Here is a 25341-nt window from a genome sequence, read left to right on the forward strand (position 1 = left end):
ACATATGTAACTTTGATTATTGAAAGAAATTAATGCATTAATTTAAAATGAACAAGAAATAATGTGCCAGGCAATATACTAGGCATAAGAAATGCAAAAATGTTTCCTGGAAAAATTAACTCAGAGCTGGTAAGAGTTCTTAAGTGATGGAATATAACAATAAAGAGACTATAAAGTCCTCTGGAAACAGTAACAATGTGTTCTGTGACAGTTACTCTGCTTGTTTGTCAAGATCTTGATGCTTTTGAAAACCATATGTGCAGTAGCTTGTAAAATGTCCTTTAATTTGGGTTTGAATGATGCTTTCTCATGGATGGACTGGAGTTATGGACTTTGGAGAAGAATACTACAGAGGGGAGTTTGCCTTCTTATCACATCGGCTATCAACATGCCTATTACTGGTGATAGTAACCTTGATCACTTGATGAAGGGGATGTTGTCAGACTTCTCCACTGTAAAGTTACTCTTTTTTTTTTTCCTTTCTGTTCTCTATTCTTTGGAAATTAGTAAGTCCAGCCAACACTCACAGGGCAGAGACATAAATTCTACCTTTTAGTGGTAGAAATATCTGCATACATTATTTGGTATTCTCCTTTAAGGAAAATTTGTTCTTTATCTGCCATTATTTATTTTCTTAATCATTTATGTATATCAGTATGGACTCATTGATATTTATTTAGTGACGAGTTATCATCCAATACTATGTTATTTATTTTGATGCTCAGCTCTTCCAACTTTGGCCATCGGGAGCTCTTTCACATTGCTTCTGTGTCCTGATATAATCTATTTCTTTAAAAATTTTTTTTCCTGTTTCAGCACTTACTCACTTCTAATACTATAAAGGGCTTGACCTCATCATACCTGCTCTGGGCTTGGGATCAGTTATTTCTTTGGGAATATCTAGTTCCTTCTCCTGGAGAATTGGTATTTATAATCTAAAACCTGAGTGCTGAGTGTGCTTATTTCTACTAAGATATCACTACTTCTACATGCTCTCTAATATATGCCATATTTGTATCAGTCTGTATTTCATTCCGGGGTTCTCCAACATCCTGGTCAATTTTTAAAATTTTCTTACATTGAATTTCACTCTTTTTTATACAGATGTTGACAAATACGAAAGTCATGGATACACCAATCCAGTGCCATACAGAGGAGTTATTACATAACCCTCAACATTTCCTTGCACATTCCTTTTTTTTTTAATGGAAGTATCGTCAACAGACATTGTTATATTAGTTTCAGGTGCACAACATAGCTTTTAGACAACACACTACCCAATGCTCACCACCGTAAGTGTAGTTACCATATGTCACCATACAGCATTATTACAATATTGTTGACTATATTCTTTATGCTGTACTTTTCATACCCTTGACTTGTTTATTTTATAATTGCAAGTTTGTACTTCTTAATCTCCTTCACCTATTTTTCTATCCTCCCAACCACCTTTCCTCTAGCAACCACTAGTTTGTTCTCTGAATTAATTAGTCTGTATCTGTTTTTTGTTTGTTTGTTTGTTTTTTAGATTCTACATATAATGAAATCATGTGGTATTTGCCTTTCTCTGTCTGACTTATTTCACTTAGCATATACTTTCTAGACAGATTCATGTTGTCACAAATGGCAAGATTTTATTCTTTTTTTTTTTATACCTGAGTAACATTCGATTACCACGTCTTCTTTATCCATTCATCTACATATGGGTACTTAGGTTGCTTCCATATGTAAATTTCTTTTGTAGTAAACTCTTTGCTGTCTTCAAAATCCAGAAAAAATCATTGAACTGTTTTGTTTCCCAATAGTTTTACCTTTTCCAGAATGTCACATACATGGAATTATACAAATATGCTTTGGGTATGGCTTTTTATTTTACCAGAGTGTGTTTAAGATTCATCCATATTTGTTATCTGTATCAATATCTTATTCTTTTTATCAGTGAATAGTACAGAATACTATCCCACATATCATTCACATGTTGAAGGAAATCTTAGTTACTTCCGGGTTTTGGAGCTTATTCAATAAGACTTCTATAATCATCCATGCACAGTATTTTGTGTTAACACAAGTTTTAAATTTATATATGTAAATACCTAGGAGAGTGGTTATTAAGATTGTAGATTACAACTTCAAGTAAAATGCAGATACCTTATCACTATTTGCATTTCTTTAACCTCCTTCCTTTACGATATAGTTATCTGAAATATTATCTCTTCACACACTGAGAGTCAGATTTAAACATTTTATAATTGGTTTTGCTTTTGACAGTCAAATGTAATTTTAAACACTCAAGAGTGTTATTTTTACTTATATGTTTATGCTTCCCATTACTCTTAATTACTGATGTTTCATATTTCCTCCCATTGTAATTTATTTCCTGCATGGCCTTCCCCAGTAGATTCTCTAAATTCCACATCCATTAGTAATGAGATGGCAACCAACCCACATTTGAAATATAACCCACAGAAATGAGTCAGGAAATGCATTCTGAATCTAAGCAAATTAGCTAACGACTAAAACAGAAGATTTATAGAGATGCCTGGGTGGCTCAGTCAGTTGAACGTCAACTCTTGATTTCACCTCAGGTCATGATCCCAGAGTCATGGTACGGAGCCCCGTGTGAGGCTCTGTGCTGAGCATGGAGCCTGCTTGGGATTCTCTTTCTTTCTCCCTATGCACCTCTCCCTTGCTCACATTCTCTTTTCTCTCTCTCTCTCTCTCTCTCAAAAACAAAATTAAATTTAAAAAATAAAAATTTAAAAAATAAAAATGAAGATTTACAAAGGAAACATATAGTCTTCTGACACAAAATATTTTCATGGTGCAGTGCAAGGTATTTGATATTCTATGAATAGCTATATCAGGCAAGATTTAACCAGACAAAAACCTGTAGGATATTTATATTAAGAAGTTTGTTGCAAAAAATTTGGCTTCCCTGATTGTGGAGGCTAGCTAGATGAGTCTAAAAGTCAAAGGACAGGCTGTCAGGAGGAATATACTGGAACTACTGGGGATGGGCTGACACTGCAATCTTCAGGGGAATTTTTTTTTTTTCTATTCTCAACTACACTTTTGAGGCTTTTCAACTGATTGAATCACACCCACCTAGATTATCTAAAATAATCTCCCTTACTTAAAAGTTAACTGATCGTGGACTTTGATCACAACTATAAAATACATTCACTGCAACACTTAGATTTTTGTTTTGTTGAGTAACTAGGAAATATCCCCTAGTCAATGAACACATCGTAGTAAACAAGATCTCAACTTGAATTAGAAAAGATGATGGACACTAACACCAAGATGACACAGGTATTGAACTTCTCTGGCAAGGATTTTAAAGCAGCTGTCACTTGAAATACTTAATGAGCAATAACAAACACTCTTGAAACATACTTAAACTATTAAAACTTTCAGCAAAAAATAATAGAAGACATAAAAAAGAATCAAATGAAAAATTTTAAATTAAAAACACTATAACAGAAATTCTAAAAAATCATTGAATGGGCTCAATATCAGAATGGAAACAACAGATGAAACAATCAAATAATTTCAAGATAAAGCAATAGTTATAAATCTGTACACCAAAGAGAAAATATATTGGAAAAGAGTAAATTGATCTACAGGGAGTTGTGAGACAATAACAAAATGAAGGAATATTTATCAGAGTCCCAGAGAAAGAAGAAAAGAAATTGTGGAACTGAAAAAAAAAAAAAGAAAAGAAAAGAAAATATTTGGGGCTACAGATCCCTGTTTGGCAGGAAAAAAAGATAACATAATCCCTATAGATTCAACAAGTTGACAAACTGAAAACAAGATAACATCAAAGAAATCTATGCCTAGCCACTTCTTGATAAATTTCTGAAAATTAAAGACAAGAATCTCAAAAGCAGACAGGGTGAAACTATGCATTGCCTGTGAGAAATGACAATTCTAAAGGCAACAGATTTCTGACCAGAAACTGTGGAGACAGTAAGAAGGTGGCACATTATGTAAGTACTGAAAGAAAAGAACTGTCTTCCCAGTATCTACATCTGTGAAAGTATACTTCGGTATGAATGTGTGAGAAAATCATTCCCAGATGAAAGAAATCTAAAAGAACTTGTCATCGCAGATCTGCTCTAAAAATCATCTATAGGAAACCCTTTAAAGTCCAAACTTTTACCAGTTTTTATTTCTGAGAATTAGAAGAGAGAGGGAATTAAAGCACATAGCAATTATTTTATTTTAAATGCATGCATTATTCTATGATTAGTAGTTTAATAAGATATATTTCACATTTTGAAACTTTGACATATAAATTGTGAAATGATCCAAAACAAGAGTAAGATAATAGTCTAGATATAATATCTTCAGGTAAAGCAAAGCTTGACCTTATAAATTAATAACCAAAAGAAAAATACTAAAATAAAAAAGAACAAAGAATACAAATAGACAATTCGTAGAAAATTAAATCCAAATGTTATTAAATATATGAAAATATTCTCAATTTCCCACTCAGAAAAACATAAATTACATAACAGTTAATAATCGTTTTATACTCATCAGATTAAAAAATTTTAAAGGAATAATTTCAGTCATAAAGATGTTTACTGAAGCATTGTTTGTTGAGATAGATACTAGAAACAAAAAGAATACCATCAGTAAGTGAAGAGTTGAATAAACCAGAAATGACACCAATATCCAAAAGCAGAATACAGTACTGACATTTATTTTTTTTTAATTTTTATTTAAATTCCAGTTAGTTAACATACGGTGTAATATTAGTTTCAGCTGTACAATATAGTGATTCAACACTTCCACACATTACCTGGTGCTAATCACTAGTGCCCTCCTTAATACCCACCACCTATTCAATCCATCCCCTCACCCACCTCCCATCTGAGAACCACCAGCTTGCTGTCTATAGTCAATAGTCTGAGGTGCCTCTGAGGCTCTGTTAGTTAAGCATCTGACCCTTGACTTCAGCTGAGGTCATGATCTCATGGTTTGTGAGATCAAGCCCCCATCAGACTGCACCGACAGTGTGGACCCAGCGTGGAGCCTGATTGGGATTCTTTCTCTCCCCTCCCTCTGCTCCACTCGTTCTGCCCTCTCTCTCTCTCTCTCTCAAAATAAATAAACTTAAAAAAGAAGAGTCTGTTTCTTGGTTTTCCTCCCTCTTTTCCCCCCGTTGCTTGTTTTTGTACTGTCATTTAAAAGTGTATATCAGATGTAAAACAATTGACTTAAAGATATTTTTTATGATATACCAAAAAATTAAAAAAGCAAGATGCAGAAAAACATGTGTAATATAGACCTACTTTAAAAAAAACAGAAAACAAAAATATATAGGTGTGTAACTGCATGCATATGTGTATGTGTGCATATGAATGTATTTGCATGTAGTTATGACTATGGATCCACTATGCAAGGAGACACATCATAGAGTTAATTTGTTATCTGTGATAGTGTGGGTGGGGCACACATGAGACAGCAATAGAAAGGATTGTATGTAAAATAAAGTGACTCGTATATTTTGATGAATTCAATACTAAAGACTCTGAAATACTAAGACAAGTAAGCACAAATTGGGAGGAAAAAATATCCAGTGTGGAAAATACTGTAAAAGTTGCAAACCTGTCCTCCTACTGAATATCTTAACGAAACATATGGTTCCTTCAACCATACTGGTTCAAGGTTATTAACAGCTCCTTAGAGATGAACATTTTAAACTTAATTTCAGAATATATTTCATGTTGTACATATTAGTTTGTATAGAAATATGTGTAGTACATTATATTTTCACTTAATAATGAAAATGAAATAAAACTACAAGGAAGGTTATTTTTCTTTTGCACTTGCCAAATTTATACCTTTGAGCACAATGCATTCAGGAGTGGTGGAGAGGGAGTGCAGCAAAACAATGTGAAATTCTCCCATGAAAGCATGTAATTACTTCTGAAATTGTCAAACTTCCAAACTTGCCAGATTTGCATTTAGTTTAAAATGTTTCACAGATTTTATACTCTAGATAGGACAAACCACCTTCTGAATAAAAATTGTACAGAGAAAGCCATGAAACAAAATATGAATCTGTATCAAAGCTAATTACTCTTATAAATGTGTTGAGTGAACGGGGACTCCAGTCAGTTCCTAGCTGATAGAATTTCATCTGAAGTGATTTCCCTGCCAAAATACATTGGTCTGAAATCCAATGAAATCTGAATTAGATGTGTTCTCTGCCGATTCCATAAATTAATTAATTAATTAATTAATTACAATACCATACAATACAATAATGATCTCACTGCTCAAAATGAAAATTCCTAGTTTTACTGGTGGAAAATAAGGGCAACTTATATCACTAAAAAGGAAATTTGAAAGGTTTCTATTATCATTATGGACCTTTAAAATGAGTTACAATTAAACTTACTTTAGGGATAAATGAAAACACACACTAAGGTATCAGTTTTATGCAAAAAAATAAGGACATAGGATGATATCTTAAAACTGAATCCTTCCTGGGATGTAAATTTTAAAAATCCTCCATTAAAATAAAAATTTCCCAGGTGCCTGGGTGGCTCAGTCAGTTAAGCATCCTCTCTTGATTTCGTCTCAGGTCATATCTCACAGTTTGTGAGTTTGAGCTCCTCATCTGGCTCTGTGCTGACAGTATTGAGCCTGCTTGATATTCTCTCTCTCCCTCTCTCTCTGCCCCTCCCCCACTCATACACTCATGCTCTTTCTCTCAAAAAAATGAATAAAAACAAATTTAAAAATAAAATAATAAAAGAAAATAAAAATTCCTTACCATTGGTTATAAAAATCCTCACATTAAATTTATATTTGTTCTATCTAGGACTATTTGAATAAATTTTATATAAATGTCACACAGAATGCATTTAAATAACTTTTAGTATAGAGACAATTGGGATACTGAGACTATAGTATGATGATTCACATACACTATTAAGGTTAAGACTAATAAACAGTGTTATTTGATGAGTAAATAGAATTTCTTTTTTTAAAATTTTTGACAACTTGCACCCCAAATTTAACTGGATAAGCTACATACTGAGAACATATTTGCAAATATGAATGGAAAATTCTGAGATTTTACTTACACACTGTCAATCTTTTGGACTTACAAACCTAATTATCATGAGAACTGTTTGGCAAATCAATCATTAACTAAGCAAAAACTTACTGTTTTCAGTAGTTTTTAATTAATTCCTCCTCAGAGAGAAAGACTAGATTGATCCACCAGGAGTACACTTCCCAAGGATCTGAAATGGGAAATTTCATGAAAACATTGTATACCTAGAACTAGTCCAATTTGTATGAAGAGCTGAGAAGCTCACAGAACAGGTTAGGGTTAGAGGATTACAAGAAACTGACCAAAATGGCCATAACCACAAGGAAGTCACAGAACTATAATAAAAACAGTCCAGGATTTGGAGGGTGGGGGAACAATTGAGGAGATAAGACATTATCAGATTGGCAGGCTAAGTGGAAGTTTGATGTTAGAAAAAATGAGAGAGCCATTACTCATAATCTCTGTGCTTAATCATTTAATAGGCATATTCCTGAAAAATAACTACAGTTGACTCTTGAAAAATATGGGTGTTAGGGGTGCTGACCCCCATGCAGTTGAAAATCCACATATTAACTTTTGACTTTCCCCAAATCTAACTACTAATAGCTTACTGTTGACCTGAAGCTTTACTGATAACATAAACAGCCTATTGGCACATATCTTGTATTTTATATGTATTATATACTGTATTCTTGTATATATACAAGCTTGTATATAGAGTAAGCTAGACAAAATGTGTTAAAAAATAATAAGGAAGAGAAAATATATTTACTATACTGTACTGTATTTAGTGAAAAAAATCCACATTTAAGTCGACCTGCACATTTGGAATCACTATGTTGTTCACCTGAAAATAATGTAACATTGTGTGCTAACTATACTCAAATAAGGTGATAAAAAAAATAAGTGGAACTGTATAATTCAAATCATGTTATTCAAGGGTCAACTGTATAGTGAATTTCATTAAAATATTTCCTATCGTAATTTCAGTCAGTAATTGTATCCAATAAAGATTCTTTTTAAAAAGGTGAAATTTCAAATCATGTTAAGAATAAAAACTCAGATATTTTTGTTTTGTACATCAAGGATAAAATGCCAGGAGAGCAGAACATATGAATGAGAGAAGCAAATATTTACATGATGGGTTTTTGATGTTTCAATTATAAAATGAGATTTCAAATTCTATTTATTCACAAAATAAATATCTGCTGAATGTTTATAATGTGGATTACATTCTGGCTGGCACTGTGCAAGACCAATTAAATGGCAGTAACGACAAATGATCTCTAAACATCAAAAGTGCATTATAATACACTATGTCATAATTCTGATGCCAGTGACATATCATAAAAAATGTGAGAATTTCATATTAGGAGTAAAATTTTCTTGCAGTACTGTAGTGGCAGAATGTATTTTCATTAGCAAGATAGAAAAAAATTACATATGATAATTAAATAAAAATCAATATTTTGTTTTATTTCTAATACCAAAACATGGACTTTTGTAAAAATATCATAAGTACTTAAAAATCATACCTTTTTATAACCTTTCAACTCTAAAATAAGGATTTTTTTCACTAGAATCAATAAAACCATAGGACAAATATTCAATAAGAAAGTGGTTAGCCTATTTTACACTTCAGCAATTTTTTTTTTTTTTTTTTTGAGAGCACGAGAGCAAGCAATGGGGCAGAAGGAGAAAACAAAAATCTCAAGTAGGCTTATAGATTCCGACATGGGCTCAATCCCTGACCATGAGATCATGACCTGAGCTGAAATCAAGAGTCGGATGCTTAACTGATTGAGCCACCCAGGCGCCCCAATACACCAACATTTTTATGAGAGAAGTCATGTTGCCTTTATAACAAATGTAACAAGGGCATCTGGGTGGCTCATTTGGTTACTTATCCAGCTTTGGCTCAGGTCATGATCTCTTGGTTTGTGAGTTCAAGCCCCACATCAGGCTTTCTGCTATCAGTGCAGAGCCTGCTTCATGTCCTCTGTCTTCCACTCTTTCTTTTGTCCCCTCCCTTGTTCAAGCTCTCTCTCTCTTTCCCTCTCTCTCTCTCAAAAATAAATAAACATTTAAAAAAATGTAACAGGGGACACAAAACTCACTAGGTACAAAGTTGTGTTTGTTGAAAAAAATTACATTTAAATCATTCAAACTGAGAAAAACAGCAAATATAAACATGACAAAGATGTTTAAAGAAAAAAAAAATTTAGGGGAAAGTTTTTTCATTGACTTTTCATGATAAAAATAGAAATCACAAAGCAGAGAATAATGAAACAATTGATTACAACAGAATTAGGTGTAGAATTAGTATTGCTGTAATATTTTTTAACACATATTCTCTTCAGTATGAAATTGAGCTATAAAAGAAATTCCTGGAATATTGTTAAGAAAATATTTGGTGTTGTGTTTGAATTCAACATATAGTCTCTCTTAGATGGACAAGGGTAACTACCAATTCCTTCTGAGGAGTATTTGATCTTTTGTTGTCATGATAATGGTCTCAATAATTTCATTTTAGTACCTTACCACTAACTCAACTAGGACACAGTAGTCCACTTAGATTAGGGCTATAGTCTGTAAAGTTAAGGATAAAATATTTCATGTAAAAAACTAAAAGCACAATTGACAAATTAAAATCATAAGCTAAAACTCCAATGACATCGTGTCACATTTATCATGTATTTGAATTTAAACTACACGTTAGCCTAAAATTGTGCAACTTAAACTTATCATATTAGTGTTCTCCAAAGGCAGCACTCCTCATTATTTTATTATTATTATCAATTGTATTTTTTCAGTTAAGTGAAACTAAAATTAATTCTCAGAACCTCCATAACAAACTAAAATGTTCACAAGGAAGTGATAAATAGCAAATGTGTGAGATTACAATAGGTATAAGACAAAATGATACTGATCCCAAATCTTTTTAAGATTTTGGCATACACAGAAAATTCTATTTATAAACTACATTGAAAAATGAATGGGCTGTCCTTAGCTGGATGCAAGCCCACCCCAAAGTTTACCCTTCTATTTTCTGACTACTCTATGCCTGAGTAGATCAGTAACTGCATAACTCTTATATATTACATAGGGAATGCTTGGATTGTGGCCATCTAGAAAATGCATGCTCAAGCTAAGGTTAATCAGGCTCACTATTTAGAACAATTTTGATAATTTAAAAACCAATGTTCCATAATTTTAATTTTGATGTTCTTTTACCAATTGTTTAACAAGATTAAATTAGCTTCATAAATTACAGTGTAAAATTTTTCTCATATTCTCTGAAACACCTTGAAGAAGATACAGGATATATCTATCTGTCTTGAAGGTTTGGTTAACTTTGTAAAACTATCTGGGCCTGATGCCTTTTTGAAAGGTATTCTGGAACTTAATTCACTTTCTTCAAAAGCTACAGTTTTTTGCAGGTTTTTCTGGAGTCAGTTTTGCTAGTTTAAATACTCTTAGGATATTTTGCTTCAATTTATTTAAACATACTTGGTATAAAATGTCTCCTATATATATCATTGCAATTTCTTCATGCTTTGTTGCTTGTGAAAATTAGTCCCTTTTTAGAATCTTAATATTCTAAGTTGCATATTATTTTCTTTTTCCTTGGACAATCTTTCTTGAGATTTAGCTATTTTATTAGACTTTCAATGACTGTTTTGACTTTCTCATTCTAATTTCTTTTTTTTTTATTTGTTTTAATCTTTATTTTTGAGAGAGAGAAGGAGAGGGAGAGGGACAGAATGGGAGCTGGGGAGGAACAGAGAGGGAGGGAGATACAGAACCCAAAGCAGACTCCAGGCTCTGAGCTGTCAGCACAGAGCCCAATATGGGGCTCAAACTCACGAACCATGAATTCATGACCTGAGCCAAAGTCAGATGCTTAACTGACTGAGCCACTCAGGCACCCCCAATTCTAATTTCTTAAATTTAGCAATGCTTGTACTGGCTACAGTATTCTATATTATACCTATCAGTTACAAAATCTTGGCAAAATACACATAAAAATTTTTGTCATTCATACTGCATGTCAGTGTTGTCTGACAAGGTATCTTCTCATATTTCTTCAGCAATCAGGCTGATGAAGGCCTTACCTTGACATGCATTTTTACAATTGCTGCAGCAGTAGAGAAAGGATATAGTGTCTCAAGATAACTGGCACTTGGAATTTCTGCCCAAACATGACACATTGAATTGTGACCCTCAAAATTCTTTGGCCAAAATATGTCAAATATATGTTAAATTCAAGAAGAAAAAAAGTAAAATTCTATCATTGCCCAGAAAGGGACAAAAACCCAACATATTTGATAAGCTGTACTAATGGCGTTTGTAGTATAATGCTTCTGAGTGATTCTCTTTTTTTTTTTTTTTTTTAATTTTTTTTTAACGTTTATTTATTTTTGAGACAGAGCATGAATGGGGAGGGTCAGAGAGAGGGAGACACAGAATCTGAAACAGGCTCCAGGCTCGGAGCTGTCCGCACAGAGCCCAATGCAGGGCTTGAACTCACGGACTGCGAGATCATGACCTGAGCCGAAGTCGGCCGCTCAACCGACTGAGCCACCCAGGCGCCCCTGATTCTCTTTTGAAATATGCATTTTAAAATTAATTTATAGACACCATTTTCCAGATTTCAAATAGCTTTTGATTTATAGTGACAATGTTGCCATTCAGTTTCAAACATTACCATAGTCATTTCTTCTTTGAACATATTAAGAATCTTTTTTGGGTTTTATTAATTATTTTTGTTTTATTTTAATTAAGAATTTCTTAGCCCTTTTTTGTAATTGATTTCTAATTTTATCATATTTTGGTCATATACTATATTTCATAGCATCATAATTCTTTTTATTTGTAGATATTTGCTTTGTGGCCTACTACATGATCAGATTTTATACATATATATATATATATATATATATATATATGTATTATGGTACTAAAAAAAGTGTTTACTTTTGCAGTGCAGAGTTCTAGGTATATGTATTAATTGTGTTGTTAATTTACATTATCCTTACTAATACTTATATCCTTAGTAATAAGGATCGTGTTATCAATTTTTTTCATAAGGCTTAATTAAAACTGACCACCTGATTTTGTGTACATTCATTTCTATCCATTTACATTTACATTTTTTACCATATTAATACTGATTATTATAGATTGTTAGTTAAATTTTCACTTTAGGATTAAACCATTTATGGTTAATTTTAATTTTTGTCTTAAAAATAATTCTCTGACATTTATATTGCTATGCAGACTATTTCATTATCATTTTCTTGGCATGTTATTTTTTAGCTTTTTCAGCTTTCTATGTTATTCAACAAAATCATTGTAACTTTACTGAAGGAAAATATTCTAGAACAGCAGAAATTATCAAAAGGTAAATCTTTTTTGAACAGCACATGGAAAAATATTTTTAATCAAACCTGAAAGTATCTATCTCCAGATAAATTTAATATATTTAACATATTTTGTGTATATTTATAAACATTGATGTTTATTTATTATTTTATTGACCATGTATTTTATGTACATCTTATTTTTCTAAAAATGTTTATTTATTTTGAGAGACAGCATGAGTAAGGGATGCACAGAGAGAGATGTTAGAGAGAGGCAAGCATGGAGCCCAACCTGGAACTTGATCTCATGAACATGAGCCAAAATCAAGAGTCAGATGTTTAACCAACTGAACCACTCAGGTGCCCCTATATCTTCTTTTTACATCATTTATTGCATTTATTGATTTTCTTTTCTTCTTGTATGTGTTTCTTTGGAGCTATATATTCTATTTCCATTCTTTTAGAAATTTTTGATGATTACCTGGCTTAACTGTGTCTAAGATAAATCAATATGTACAAATTTCTTTTTTAATTCTTAAAATTCTCTTAATTTACCAAATATTTAATTTATATCTTGTTTTTAAACCTCCCTATGTAAATAATTATTTTATTTATCTAAATGTTTATAGATTTCTATGGTCATTCTTCTTGATCCTTAATTTTCACTCTTCATTTTTTACTGAAGTTTGTTCTTTGGTTGATGTTTTAATGAGGGTATGTGTAGGATACTGTCTTTTGTTTATGTTTTGTGTCATGGTATTTGCATTTTGCAATACATTTTGAATAATAGCTTAGCTGGGTATAGAATTATTCTTGTGTGTACAATTATTCTTTAGTGTTTCTGTGATATTATCTGGTGTCTATAGGCGTTCATTACTGTTGATGAGATCTTTGTTTTCAGGCTAATTTTTGTACATTTTATACTTTTTCTTATGTCACTTTTAAGAATGTTTTGTATATTTTATGATTTATAGATTCAAAATAGTGTATCTAGGCCTAGATTTTTCTCTTGTTCAGAATCTTCTGTTGCTTTTTGTAAAAATTATTTTTTTTATTTTTTTAATTTATTTTTGAGGAGAGACAGAGCATGAGTGGGGGAGGGGTAGAGAGAAAGAGGGAGACACAGAATCCAAAGCAGGCTCCAGGGCTCCAGGGTCCAGGCTCCAAGCTGTCAGCACAGAGCCCGACATGAGGCTCAAATTCACAGGCTGTGAGATCATGACCTGAGCTGAAGCTGGAAGCCCAACCAACTGAGCCACCCAGGCACCCCTCTTTTCTGTTGCTTTTATCTGAACACTCAATATTTTTTTCAGTTCTGAAAATTTTATGATGAATCCCTCTTCAAATACAACTTGTCTTCCTTTTACTCCATTGTATGCTGCCAAGAGTACAATTAGAGTTTCTACTCTTCTCATGTTACTCCAGTGTTTCTGAAAATCTGTCTAGTATTTTCTATTTCTTTATTTCTCTTATGTTCTTGGTTATTTGCTCAAATATATTACTTTTGCTATCAATTCTTCCTTCAGATATACCCAATATTTTGTTTAGAATCTTTATTGTATTTTTTTAAATTTTAATGACTATACTTCTAAAATGTCAATTGCTACTTATTTATTTATCTGGTTTTTATTATTTTCTTCCCTTCACATATTTCCTTGCTGATTCTCCAGACTAGAGGGTGGAAATTTCTCAGTTCCTCATTCCACTGGTAGGAGGGGCCCCTTGTAGTATTCTAGATTGTGTAGGAAGCTCCATTCCAGCTTTCTGGCTGCCTTTGCATCCACACTAAACTCTGTCAACCTTGGGGTCCTTGATTCCTCTGGGAATACCCTTAAAGATTAAGTCCCTTGAAACCATTTTCAGACTTTAATTATCTTTGTCATTTATTGCATCTAGGGATTTCTCTTTCTTTATTATTTGGTTGGTGATATTTACCGTTTTTTAATATTCCAAATTTCTTTGTGTGATCGGAGAAGTATTAGTTCTCAATATCCATTTAAATTACCTTATTATTTAAAGTTCAGCATATACAATACCAATATCCATTTTCTTGTATTGTTATTCTAATCTCCATTGCTTCTAGAATTCCTATATTATATGAATAATATATAACTCCTTTTACACATATAGAAGAATGTGTAGAATTGCAGATATAGGCCAGAGGCTTTGAAACAACGCATTTTTTGTTTGGAAGAAATAAGGGAATTAATCTGTATATAAAATTCTTATTTTTATATTTTACTTGAAAAATGTTTACATTTAGCCTAAAAACTTTTAATAAGCTTAGCTATAGTAGATTTTGGTGGACCAAAATCTATGCCAATAGTATATACTGGTTTATATAGAGAAAATGAGCAACACTTCTTATGGGAAATCACTAATCAATCACCAAACCCTTTCCCACTGAATCTGGATGTAGCACTGAAATGTTTTCAATATAATCCTCCTGGAAGCCACAACCAATCCATCAACATTAGCATGTGAATTGAAACATATTAGTCATCTTGATTTAATACATCAGACCTAAATTGGTAATAATTTTAGTTAAGTGATATCAGATCTGAACTCAGACCATCAATCTTGGTGCTAAATTGGTGATAGCAATTTTAGACAGGAGAATTATATTTTACAAGACTGCTATGCAGTATATCTTTGTAGTTCTCTCATTTGCCTCTCACAACAAACCTGTGGAACTCAAAGCACATTAATTGAGGAAAAAAGATATATGTTAATTTCCTCGAAGATACAAAACAATAATTTAGCAAATCTAGAATATGAGCCAAGATTTTGCTCTTGAAAGCCTATACTTTTTAGATATTCATTCCAATGCCAAAATAAATCACTGAGAATATTTTTTTTTCAACGTTTTTTATTTATTTTTGGGACAGAGAGAGACAGAGCATGAACGGGGGAGGGTCAGAGAGAGAGGGAGACACAGAATCGGAAACAGGCTCCAGGCTCCGAGCCATCAGCCCAGAGCCTGACGCGGGGCTCGAACTCATCACGGACCGCGAGATCGTGACCTGGCTGAAGTCGGACGCTTAACCGACTGCGCCACCCAGGTGCCCCACTGAGAATATTTTAAATCACATTACTACTTCCTGTTAGAGTGAATAACAGTGGCAATTTAAATGGTTTTGAAAATATACATAATATTACAAACAATTTACAAATATTAAAGAAGAAAAAGATTTGGCAAATGCTTAAATGTTAAACATTTAACATTTAAATGTTAAAATGTTTGTGTTGCTTATTGTCTAATTTTTCCTCCATTTGACATATAAGTTTTATGACTGTATTATTTGACAAATGCATTATACACAATCAGTAGATTTTAAGACTTAAATACGCATCAATAATGTGTCATATTCCAATTCTTTTAATAAAAAACCTAAGGTGAAGGAAATAATTAATATATAATTGGACAATAAACTTCTTCACCTGAGTAATCATACATCTTTAAGTAACTCCATTACTAATATTACAGGTTTCCCTTGCTATCTGAAAGAGCACTTGTATGTATGAAAACTTGCAGAAACTAAAACAAATAGCCTCTTAGGCTTTTCTGATACTTTAGGACCTATTTTGCTTACCCGTGCGCAAAATAAATTGAGATAAAGCACAGATACTCATAGACACAGTTCAAAGTTTTGGTGGTTTGATGCTGAGATGCTGAGCATATTTCCCAGGGAAGGAGCTTAGTGGAGCCACTCTCCCTGCTCAGGATACCACTGCCTCTATAGCAGCTCAGGTACCAGATTGACCTTCCTACTTGAAACATCTAAGTATCCCCACAAAATATATGAAACAACAGTTTTGAAGACTGAAGGCATAAAACAACGAAGAATAGCAATCCTCAGAGATACGGAATAAGTGAGGTGAGCCCTGTAACTTCCCTACCGTATGATTTGAGAGAGATTCCTAATGACATTAGCGAGGTGGAGCCCAACCCTGATGTAAGGCAGTGCGGTTGAAAGCCTGGGAGATGAAGGAAGCTAGGATTTGCAGTAGAGAATAGTGGAGAGGAGAGGGCTGCAGAGAAAAAGGACTCTGGAGACCTGTAGGGAGTCTACCTGATCAGTGCATATGGGTGAGGAAACTACTTGAACTTGGGAGAAAAACACCACCACCACATGAAAATACTTGAGGGAACAGAATTGAGAGAATGCACAGGGCCAAAAAGAGTGTTCCCACCAACAAGACTAGAAAATGTCATCATCCACAGGGCATTGACTAAAATAATCAGAAATATTTTGTCTATATAGTCAGAAAGATTTGTCCTTAAAATAATACTTCTCTGCTCTGCCAAATAACTATTAAAAGCAAATGTCAGAGGATTAAATTATTTTCAGAGAAAGTTGTTTTAAAACAAAATTCAAGGATAGTTATAAGAAAAACTTAAAAAGAAGAATAATTGTAAGAATATAAAAATATCTAATACTCAGCAAGATAAAATGAAAAATGTCTAGCATCCAATAAAATCTTATTAACATGCAAAGAAATACGACACCTAAAGGGATTAAAATTCCATCAATCAAAATTGATGCAGAAATATAACATGTTAGAATTAGTAAAGAAATACAGTAAATATTATTATAGCTGTATTTCATGTATTGAAAAAGCCAGAGGGATTATGAGCATGGTATAGTAGTGATGAGAAGAAGCCAAATTAAACATTCCAAAATGAAAATTGTACTTTGTAAGATGAAAAATTCACTGGAAAAAAAAAGAAAAATTATTGAATAACATTAATAGCATATTATCCACTGCGGAAGAAAACAATAAATATGAAGATTTCTCAACATAAATAATCCAAATGAAAAATAGATTTTTTAAAAATAACAAATAATTGTTGTATTGCTTAGCAACGTTAAGCATGCTTTACAAGTAATTTTAGTTTCCAAAGATAAGACAGGATAAGAGAAGAGTATTTGAATAAATTATGAATGATAATTTCCCAAAGTTGATCACACATACAAGGACTCCATCAAACCTAAAATACAAAAAGGAAAAAAAAAAAAAACTCAAGGGACAAAAGATCAATTCCTTGAAGCCAGTGATAAAAAGAAAACCTTAAAGCAGTCAGGGAAAAGTAATATGAGAAAACAAGATGTAAAAAGGAACAAATCAAGTTAAAAAAAAGTTTCAAATGATCTGCACATGTTCTTTCCTGCTACTTTGGCTCTATACCTTCATAATGACATATACAGTAAAACATGCATAGTGATAATTTGTATGTGTTGGAAAGTTTGTCATAATGCCAATGATAACTGAATTTATTGCTGGCCATGCCTAGGTATTTGGAGAGTGATCTAATGATGTTGGATATGTAATAACATAAAAACAAACACAAATCAGAAATCATTATTTATTTTACTCCATAAATTTCTTTGAACTTTTTAGTATGAAAATGGTTTATGAATTAAGTTTTATGAATTGAATATAAAGCAGGCCAATAAAAATACCTAGAATCTAATCCTTAATAATATTTCCATAGAGCTAGCAGGAATGGCCAAACAGATAAACAGATGTTCTTTAGACCTTCCTCCTATTTCATGTAACCAATAGTTAGAATGAATTTGTAAGTTGGTGTCACAATTGTGTAAATAGGTATAGTCCCTAGACTATAGAATATATAGAATATATAGAATATATTCTATGCCTTGTTTACTTTATTGGCAATGTCCATCTAATTATCTAATGTAATTGGTCATATAATCTTTTTTTAAAAAATTTTTAATGTTTATTTTTGAGAGAAAGAGACAAAGACAGACAGAGGGTGAGTCGGGGAGGGGCAGAGAGAGAGGGAGACCCAGAATCCAAAGTAGGCTCCAGGCTCTGAGCTGTCAGCATAGACCCAGACACAAGGCTCAAAATCATGAGCCATGAGATCATGACCTGAGTCAAAATCGGACACTCAACCAACTGAATCATCCAGGTCCCCCAGTTTGCTCATATAATCTAATTCCTACTCACTCTCTGCCCCAAATAATTGATGATAAGCTATTTTAAAATCAAAATTATCATTGACAGAAAAATATTTCTAAGATTGAGATATATTATAGATATACTGTTCACATCACTTTACTGTAGACTAGATTATGGTCCTGTTCTATTAACTCTTGCTGCATACTATAAATTACTTTTCTTAACACTTATTATAAAATTAATTATTCATGTAAGTTATTGTTTTTGTTTTGCTTTTTTCTTAACGTTTATGTATTTATTTTTGAGAGAGAGAGAGGGCAAGTGAGGGAAAGGGCAGAGAGAGTGGGGAAGACAGAGAATCTGAAGCAGGATCCAGGCTCTGAGCTGTCATCACAGAGCCCAATGTGGGGCTGAAACCCAGGAGCTATGAGATCATGACCTGAGCTGAAGTCAGGCGCTTAACTGACTGAGCCACCCAGGCTCTCCCATGTAATTTATTGTTTAATATCTATCTCTTCATATGAACTATGACTTCTTTTGCTCATGGTAGTAATTCTAGTACTTAATGTGGAGTTTCATTGGATGAATGAATGAAAAAAAAAAAACAAACATAATTTCAACCCCAAATTAACTCATTGTATTATCTACATACACATTTTGTGATTGGCCAATATTAGGCACTATTTAAAAACAGACAAGTGAAATAGATTTCCGAATTTACTATAATGTAGCTAATTATAATGTAGCTGCCTTTAGATCTCACAGAAAAACCTTTTCTCTCAGCTCTCAATCTCAGGCATATATGTTGTCTTTCTAAATTACTGGACTTATACGTTAAGAACTTTATCGTACAACTTATTTTTCTGTTTTGGCTTTTAGAAAGCATAGATACAGAATTTCAGCCTGCAATAAAAAATTGTACACATTTTTTTAGTGCTTATTATGGCTACTAGCTGTATTCCCAGCTTTATCTTAACTCATTTAAGAGTTTGCTCATTTTTCATCTATTCTGGACCTTTGTACCTACTTTAGTTTCTGTTGTATATGTAGTCTTCCAACCCGCTTACACAATTAGTGTTGTAGAATTAGTACTTTTACAAGAGATAGATGTAAATAACGTAATAAGAAAACAATGATCATCTGGATGTTTAGTTTTTAAAGAATTTTGAAGAATTAAGTGCATTAGGAATATAGATGAAGAAAATTAACAAGAAAAATCATTCCAAGACAAATAGAAGATGGGAAGAATCATTAAGCCCACCACTATCAGATCAATATCACACATCCATTCTTTTAAATTTACCATTGAAAATTAAACAAAGATAGCCAGTAAGGAGAAATAATTCAGAAGTATCTAATCTAATTCAGTTTCCTAAGACACAGCGCCCTGGTTTATAAGAAAATAGCCAAAGGATGGGCACAAGGGAAATGTTTGTTTTGTTTGTTTTTTGTTTTTATTTTGCTTTTTAAAATTTTTGTTTACATATTTTAAGATGTAGACAAACAATTTTGAAGCAAGTCTGATTTTTTTTTAAATAAGGAGTCTTTCCCAATGAAAGTAAGATTTTCAAGACAAATCTTCAGTCTGAAAAAAAAATTACTGAGCTGATGGGAAAAATCTAGGGAGTTTTGTTTAAATCAATGAAGGTTTAGGCTCTGCCTATGTTTCTAAAAAATCAAGTACCAGTTCTCAAGGTACCAGTGCAAAAAGTTTCAGTCAAAATTGGTTTCTCAACACTTTTTTATTCTATAGCTGAAACTATCCATCTGTGATATTATTAATGGTTTCTTTTTAATGGGTGAAATATCATACAATGCATCATCTTTGTAAAAGTGCTACCCTTTTACACTCTTTAAAAATCTCAAAATTGAAGTTTAAAGTGGAATCCTCAGTATTAATACTTATGAAGATAAAAAAGAAATAGCTTTAAACTAGCATTGCTTTTTTAAGCATGTTCTGATTTTTCAAATTCAAATTTTCTTTATTAAAAACTCTCATATACAAAGCAATAGACAAATGTTGCAGCAAAACCCATAAAAATTCTCCTAATTGATTACTTCCTACATCAAGCATTTTGTTAACCCAGTATTTGAAAGACACTGTTCTAAGTACTGGGAATACAATAAATACTTAGTAACAAAGCAGATAAAAATTTCCCTGTCCTCACAAGTCTATATTTTACTGGATTATATAAACAGTAAACAAAATATATAGGGGCGTATGTATATAATTTAATACACTGATAATTTCTAAAAAGAAAAGTAAGGGAGAGAAGTAGGATAAAGCAGGTTTTTAGGGATGTGCACAATACTGGGGATGGAAGGCCTCCCTGTGAAGTTTGCATCTGAGAAGAAACTTGAGTGAAGGAATCATATGGGTCTCTGGGAGAAATGTACTTCAGGAAAGGGAATAACACATGCAAAGTCCCTGAGACAGGAGTAGGCTTGGTTTGTTTAACAGTTAAAAAAGCTAACATGGTTCAGAGTAGAGTGAGCTGAGGGAGAGTAACTAAAAGAAAAGATTAGTTAGAATTGTGCCTATCATATTTAGGGCATGTTATGTTAGCTTTTTTTGTTTGTTTCATTTTTGTTTTTATCAGGACTTTAGTTTTTTAGAGCACTTTCAGGTTCACAGAAAAATTGAGGGGAAGTTTCAAGGCTTCCCATATTCCCCTGTCCCCACACATGCGTAGCCTTCCCTCATTATCAATATCCCATACCAGAGTGGTACATTTGTGACAACGGATGAATCTAAATGCACACATAATTATCACCCCAATCCAACACCCATAGTTCATTTTTATATTTCCTGGATTTGGACAAATGTATGATGACATATATCCATCATTTTGGTATCATGCAGAGTATTTTCGCTGTCCTAAAAATTTTCTGTGATAATTGGAGTTTTATATGAACAAATTGGAATACTATAACAGCACACTGAATTGTTTAGACTCTCCCATCCCAGTCTTAGCCAGAAACACACAGTTATATAAGGCATACTTTTCTAATATTTGAAATAGATTATCATGATGTTTCTATGAATATCAGAATTTCTAAGAAAGTTAAGAATTTGAATAGATGTTACCAACATTGGTCACTGTAACTGAAAATTTGTGACTTTTTCCACATATGCTGAATGTGAGTCTGTAGAACATGGGATCTGGGGTAGCAGAGTGCGAAAAAAATACTCATGACCATCAATAGAATAACCTGTCATTGTATCTATAAGTTTAGGTAAAAAATTGACTAAAATAATATTTGTTTCATTGAAATATTATCCATAAGAACTACAATACTATTTAGGATTAGACATAGATTGTCTGCATTCGCTGCAACTATTGTAGAAGCTATTGTCTAACAAAAAAGGGACCTGTTAAAGATAGTGTATGTGGTGATTTATTTCAACATTTATCAAAAATATACCTAATAGAGTACTTAGTGATTCTTTTACAGCATAAATTCTTATTGGCAAATCTTTGAAGTAGCGATCACATGATTAAACAAAATTATCCAACAATTTCAACAAGAAGCATATTATTTTGCTCTTGTGGAATAATACTAAGAACTAATGCAAATGAAACATACTAGTTAAGTAGTTACTTTTTCTATCAGTAAGGGAAATATATTTTTCCTATGTCTCTATTAGCCTCTAGAAAATATGTTATTGCAAACAAGGTACATGAAATATTATTTGAAGGAAAATGTGTATTTCATTCCTCTTGAATTTTGAGAAATATGGAGGTGAAATAGATATGAAATGTGGAGAAGATAATTTATTATTAGTGAAATATTCTCCAAGGGACTTAAGATAGTGAAGCATATATCCTATCCTTTTCTCTGGCAGGTCAATTTGGAATCTACCTTAAGATAAGAGAATTATTTGAAAATAATACTAAAAATATATGGAATACTGAACATAAATGGTAAATGAAATGAATTGAATAAGAACCATATCAAAGGACCACACAAACATTTTGGGCTGAACACCTGGTGCAAAATCAGAGAAACAGAGATGAGGAGGTGATTTATAAAGCTACATTCAAAATGAATTCTTCAAAAAAATAAATTCACATATGAAAGTGTAAATTATTCTATTCACTTATATCCCTGGTGAAGTGATTAGTGTTCTAGTAGTCTAATCACAACCTCTGCTGCTCTTCAGTGATTAATTAATTTAAAAAACTTTCTGCAGGGTTGCCTGGGTGGTTCAGTCAGTTGAGTGTCTGACTTCGGCTAGGGTCATGATCTCGCAGTTCACGAGTTTGAGTCCTGCGTCCGGCTCTGTGCTGACAGCTCAGAGCCTGGAGCCTGCTTCAGACTCTGCGTCTCCCTCTGTCTCTCTCTGCGCTTCTCCACTCACACTCTGCCTCTTTCTTTCTCTCAAAAATAAGGAAACATTAAAAAATTTTTAAATTAAAAAAAACAAAACAAAAAAACTCACTACCCAGGAGTGCCTGTGTGGCTCAGTCGGTTTAGCCTATGACTCTTGGTTTTGGCTCAGGTCATGATCTCACAGTTTGGAGCTTGAGTCCCATTTCAGGCTCTTCATTGACCATGTAGAGCCTGCTTGGGGTTTTCTCTCTCCTTCTCTCTCTGCCCCTCCCCTGCTCATGCTCTCAACCCTTTCAAAATAAATTAATAAACCTCTAAAACAACACTTTTGGCAGAAATCCAGCTTCTATGAGTTCAATTCTGGTTCTGAGTCTCTTTATAGATTTTTGAGCATTGTTCTTTTCAATATAAAGCATTTATACTTGTGAATATTACACCACCATTTTGTCCGTTGTCTGACAGGTTATTTTTGAATTTTTGTATTTCTTCTGCACCTGTTTTTCATCATAGTCATTCCTCCTTTCCTTTGGCCACTTTTTTCCTCAACTTACTGTTAAAATCTGTCAGCTTAAAACCACTATGTGTATAGAAAAGGATGTAATTCTATTGAGTTTATTTATTTATTTCTATTTTTTTAATGTTCGTATATTTTGAGAGAGAGAGGGAGCATGCTAGTTGGGGGGGGGTGGGGGCAGAGAGAGAATCCCAAGCAGGCTCCATGCTATTAGTGCAGAGCCTGATGTGGGGCTGGATCCCACGAACCATGAGATCAAGACAAAGAGTTAGACGCTTAACTGACTGAGCCACCCAGTCATTCCTTGACCTACTTACACAAAAATATAAAAATATCACCTAAAATTGGCAAACACAGAATATGCCTAACTTTAAGAAAAATGAGGAGACTCATAACTGGTATACAAGAAACATCCTGTTTTTAGAGGCAAGTGAGACCTTTGGAGTAAAAGCTATCACTTATGAACTCTTTATGGCCGTGCTGTAGATTTAGTCTATTAACTTGTAGTATGTACTTATTGGTCCAATAGAGTTGAGGCAAGAAGTCCAAGGATCTGAGAAGCAATCATTTTTCTGCTAAAAATACTTGGAAATTTTGAGTTAGATTCAAGGTCTTTAATTTCTAAACTCTTTTTTTGGAGGTGCCTGGGTGGCTTGGGATTCTCTCTCTCCCTTTCTCTCTCTCTGCCCCCCCCCCTTGTGGTCTCTCTCTCTCTCAACATAAGTAAACATTAATATATATATATATATATATATATATATATATATAAACACTTTAAAGTCTTTTTAAAAAATATTTATTTATATTTGAGAGAGAGAGCACAAGTGGGAGAGGAGCAGAAAGAGAGAATCCCAAGCAGGCTCTGTAACACAGAGCCTGATGCGGGGCTCAAACTCATAAACCATGAAATCATGACCTTAACTGAAATCAAGAGTTGGGGGCTTAACTGACTGAGCCACCCAGACGACCCTTATTTCTAGAGTAAACTTAATGATCTGTAAAGGATCTTAACGATTCCTCTACAAGGAAGCTTAGAATCAGTTAAATCCAACTCTTCATAAGATTCATTTAATCCTAAACAAGTGATCAAAGTAATGTTCAACGATACTCCCGTCTGTCTCCTCCTCAAGGAGCAATAGTCTATATAACCTAATTATTTCTTCATCTCATTTGTGGACCTCTAGCTAGATTTCAAAAGCAACAGCTATGTGCACCTGGCATCTTCCTAATAGATGATTCATTTATTCTCTAAAACCCTTACTGAACAGTGTACTAAGGGATGGGTTGCAACAAAGATAAAAAAAACACTCCAGTTTTTGGGCATATACTCTGCACTACTCTGCATCTTAGTAACTTACCTTACATTATCTCTACTTCTTACAACAATGTTTTAGTGTAGGTACTATCAGTCCCAGTTTATGGGTGGGAAAAGAAGTGAATGATTAGCTTGTGGCTATACAGTTAGTTAATAATAGAGCTTGGATCCAAAGTGTTTATTATTTTTTTAAATAATATGGCCTCTTCCTACCACTTCTCAGCATCCCACTTTCTCAGCGTTCTTAGGCTTCAGTATCTTTATACATAAATTTGAGCAATATAATGACAATACCTAATGTTTCTGTAATGTGAGATACAAAAATATTTTAACTTTAAAGTATTATTTGTATTCTGAGTTTTACCAGGAGCAGCTGTTACTCCAATGTGTGTTCCTAATTTAAAAATGTTTAAGGGGGTGGTGCCTGGGTGTCTCAGTCAGTTAAGCATCCAAATCTTGGTTTTGGCTCAGGTTATGAACTAACGGTTTGTGGGTGTGAGCCCTGCATTGGGCTCTGTGCTGACAGCGTGAAGCCTGCTTGGGATTCTCTTTCTCTCTCCTTCCCCCTCTCTCTGTCTCTCCCCACTTATTATCGCTTCCTCTCTCTCTCAAAATGCATAAACTTAAAAAAAAAATGTGTATGAGGGGTTTCTGGGTTGCTTAGTTGATTAAGTGTCCAACTCTTGATTTCAGCTCAGTTCATGATCTCCCTGGTTTGTGAGATCCAGCTCCGAGTTGGGCTCTGTATTGACAGCACAGGGCTTGGTCGGGACTCTCTCTCCCTTTCTTTCTGCCTCTATCTCTCTCT

Source organism: Panthera onca, chromosome B3 (assembly GCF_046562875.1).
Source record: "Panthera onca isolate mPanOnc1 chromosome B3, mPanOnc1 haplotype 2, whole genome shotgun sequence".
Classification (NCBI taxonomy): domain Eukaryota; kingdom Metazoa; phylum Chordata; class Mammalia; order Carnivora; family Felidae; genus Panthera; species Panthera onca.